The sequence below is a fragment of the Schistocerca americana genome, chromosome X (assembly GCF_021461395.2).
Source record: "Schistocerca americana isolate TAMUIC-IGC-003095 chromosome X, iqSchAmer2.1, whole genome shotgun sequence".
NCBI lineage: Eukaryota > Metazoa > Arthropoda > Insecta > Orthoptera > Acrididae > Schistocerca > Schistocerca americana.
In genome coordinates, this window is record NC_060130.1 from 435,519,805 (window position 1) to 435,524,412 (window position 4,608).

Genomic DNA, 4,608 nt, shown 5'->3' on the forward strand with positions numbered 1-4,608 from the left:
CGATGTGTATGCCCACAACTTCCTACTCCATACATATGGCATTATTCGCGGTGTTGACATTAGTCTGATGTATAAGGAGGTAGCCGACGGAATGAAGAGTATGTACCCTGTCGTAAGTATCAAATGCTACACCAGGGAACATAATTCAAATCCCGAATTAACGGTGCCGATTCCAGTCTGCGTTGTGCATTTTGTTCACGAACTTTAGCCACATATGTTGTTGTCTGGGGGACACGCTGTTCGGTGGAACCGTACATCACCCCAGTAATCCATTGTAGAAATCGCTGACATTTTCATGGTCGAGCGAACCGGTGCAGACGCCATACTCGTTGCAGCAGGTGCGGCGGTTAACACCGAAAGCATTCATGCACGGCGACGGTTCCAACCTGCTTAATCTTCTCTGTTCAGTATCCAGTTACAGATAGGTCGTGTGTGGTATTTCTCCTTTATCAAGAGCAACAATGTGCAAGGACCTACGCGGGAAGGGTAACTGGTAGATCGCAGCACACATACTCAGCTGCCCTACGACAGCCTCCCAGTCCCCAAAGTCTCACAAATTTTCCGTCACTACCAGCAAGCTCTCACCACAACCGCCTCGCTAAACAAGACTATTCCAGAAGACCACTGCCACAGCCGGTGCCACCCCAGTTGATTTCCCTCCCTTAGGGAGCCGGACATCATCGGAATGACTTTCAGTCAAAGACAGATCGGGCGCTGCCTGTGGCACGTGAGGTGCATCGAAATGGCACATTCTCTGACCAGCCTGGCTACAGGACTTTTTACATATTAGTCAAGTATATTCTATCCCTCACCATCTTCCCCGAGTCTTTTTATCACACAAACGATATCCTTCTCAGTATGGTAAACAATTACCGCTGCTTCGTAATAACAGCGAGTATGTCATTGAAAAAATCATCTGGTTTATCCTTCACCTCGTTGAATATGTGAAGACAGAGCCAACTGGAACTCATAAATACTGCCTACACGACAATTACTAACGACCCTCTTAACGCCTAGCAGCTATTGTGGGATTTAGTACCCTCCAATGGAATGCAGCATCTGTAGGATGTTCACCAACAGGAACTTCGGACGCGGAAGATATCAGTGGCAGCCATCTCTGAAATTTAGTTTCAGTTAGATACCGTCGTCCGGCTTCGAGAATATCCGGTATACTGACAAGGCAGAGAGGATGTTCGAGGAGAAGTTGCCCTCTTCAGCAATAATGTGCTGTACCACACCCCAACACTGATATCACATGACTATCGACAGCTTTCAAGCTAGAGCGGTCAGGCTCTCATCTCCAATCGATCGAATAACTATTGTGGCCATCTACTGCCGGCCGCGGTCGTATATTCCCTTCGAAGATTGGTACCCTCCTTTCCGATTCTGTGGAGATTTTAACGCGCACGTCAGACTAGGGAGCTGCGCGTTTAATGATAGATTGGGTGTCGGGATTCTAGAGATTCTCGGCGAGTTCAATCTCATCGTCCACAATGATGATTCCTCTACATTCTATTACCGGATCAACAACCCTCAGCCGTCGACTTGACCTTGTGTTTGGCTACTGTTTCCTCGCATTTTGCATGGATTATATTCCTTATCCTATGAGGTCTTGCCACTAAGCTCTTTTTACATCACCATTCACTCAGACCCATGTCACGGTCTGTATGTAGTCACGAACGCGGTTTGGTCCCGATATTGCGCAATAATGGACACACAACTTTCACCGTCCCCCACCGTGACGCCCCCGCAAACAAGGTATATTATTCTTCGAAACCATCTCAATGTAGCAGCATCGATTCATACTCTACAGAAGAAGGCGATCACAAGCATCAGCAGACAGCCAGTTCCCCAGTGGCAGTAAGAATTTTCTAGTCGGATGGCTCAAAAGAGGCTAGCTTGCGGTCGACTGAAATGGCATACCACATTGGAGAACTATGTTGCTTACAAACGGATTCATTCAGCAACTGAGCCCTTTCTCAAGGCCTGCAGAAAAGAACACTGGAGGAAATTTTGTGATCATCTCTCCACTAAAACTGCTTTTGGTGAATCTGGGCAATAATTTCCTTGTTCAGACGGAAACCGGCGCGTTCGAAGTGATTGCAGAACTGGACAAGCTAGTTTACTGACTTTTATATCACCATCCACTGCACTGCCAGCACGCATTGACCTCTCTGTGACCGACAATGCTGCCGATATTCGATATGGTTTCACTTCATCATTCTCCCTCGTTTAACTCCACAAGGCTCAGATGGATTCAAAGGGAACATCACCCACGTACGACGAGATCCACGATCAGCAGTTTGTCGGATAATGCAAAATGTGTTCTTGTGAGCATCTTTACTGACATCTGGAAGGATGGAAGCATTGCAGATGACTCGATGACTCAAATATTGGTGCCCATATTGAAACCTTTGAACGTTTCCTCAGGTTCCGCATAGGATGGTGGTTAGAAAATCCAGACTTGCTCCCCTGGGCGCAATACGGCTTTTGTAACGCAGAAGTACTATTGACAGTATCACATTTATTGCAATGGACGCTGAAAAACCCTTCCTGACTTATTTGACAGCTTGATTTCTTGATTTATCGAAAGCTTATGACAGTTTTACGATTCCTGAGCTCAATAACAATATGAAACTGCTACGTCTCGCGGTATAGCTTTTACGAATTGTCTATGGTTTGCACGGCTATCGTATCGATTATGTCCATGACCACGACAACCTGTTATACAAGCCGCCCGTGGTCTTCCGCAGGGTGCGGTATTGAGTCCCATACTGTTCATCTTGTATGTCGCCGACCTGGAGACTCTGTTTAGTCCCAACGTCAAAGTTCTTCAGTACGAGGACGACGTTTACACCATGGTTTTGAATGACTAGATTATGGTTTCACGACGCATGTGACATGCAGGCCACATGGGAGTTAGGAAATGGACTCACTTTTTCGTCCGAAAAATGTACGGTGGTAATATTCACGAGTAAACGAACACAATTACTCCTCATCTGAACGTGAGCTTGGTCTGTTCAAATTTTCTGTTCAGTCACGTGCTAAGCTACTTGATGTCCACTTTGATTGCAAACTGACGTGGACACGTCATGTTGCGTACTTAAAAGACAAGATGGAACACACTGCGAGTATATTACCGATGCTTTCTAGAACTTGGTGGGGAGAGGAACCGTCCTCGTAACTCTGTATGGTCTTGATCTGCTCTGTGTTCGATTACGGCAACATCGTCCATGGCAACGCGGCGAAATCGACTTTGCGTAAACTCGATGTCCTCCATTACAGGATGCTTGACTTCTTCTTGGAGCCATGAAATAAACGCAAACCAACGCACTGTTCGTCGATGCGTCTGCAATGCCACTCACCATATGTCGGCAGACGATATCTCACAAATTTCTCGTTAGTCGGTCTTCCATAACTGATTGCGGCTCCCTGAAGGCGTTGGTTCAATTTGGGGGCTGACGCAGGCACCTCACAGACGAATGACAATCCGTACTGCCTTACTAACTCGCAGCAAGGAGAAATGTCGACATCTTTTATCACTAGTCCTACAAGACTCGAAACTCCCTTGCTTTACCTCTTCGTTTGGTACTTTCTTCACCTCAGCCCCTGTGTCGTACTTATCATCCGATTTCAGAACGGAGACGAATTTTAATCACGACCTGAAGCACTTCCTTAACCGACACTGGCCACAGCATGCTTGCAGCACCACGGGTGGCTCTAAAACAGAGGCGGGCGTTGGATACTTTCTTCAGATCCTATAGAGACACATACCAAATGTTTTCACCGCCGTCTCAATCGCCTATCTACACGGAGGAGTTACTAGCCATCACGGAGGCTATTTACTATGGTACGCAGACACTCTAGTTTTTATTAACCCTCACGGACTCCCAAAGAGTGCTGCAGAAACTACAACATCTAGCGTTTGATAAACAGACTAACAGGTATGTCTTGGATATCTTGGAGGCCATAATAGATATGCAGACATAGGACATTGACATCTACTAACTTTGGATAAGAGGGCATCACGGCATTCTCCGTAACGAAACTGTTGACCACCTCTCTAAGAGGAGCGTTATGGAGAGACAGTTCCGTCCAGCACCAGTTCCTTATACGAATTTCAACTCGACCGTCAAGATAGCCGCTTATCACGACTGGAATTGTGAATTTCACGTATCCAAGCACTATAAGAGCGGCCACCTGGTGGCCATAGAACCGAACGTCTCTTGTCGGCCATAGTTCACCTCAGTGAAGCTTAGTAGACATCATGTATCAGTTCTTATTCGCATGAGGCTGGGACACCGGTGCTACTTATCCCGCACAACTACACCGGTTGAAAATCATCGCTTCTGAACATTGTGACCAGGACAAAAAGGCGGTGGCGGATCTGAAGCAGGTCATATTGGCATGTACCAAAGCCAGTCTGACGCTTTGACCTATAAGTTGTGTGGATCTTGTCCTCCCATGGAACCAGCCCAGTTCGAAAACTGGGATGTGTGCCTGTGGTTATACTTTTCATTAAGAACTTATTTTTGTAAACAATGCCGTTGTCCAGCTTTCAAATTATAAGTTGCTGGGGATGTCATTCTCCTATGTAACCACCCCGGT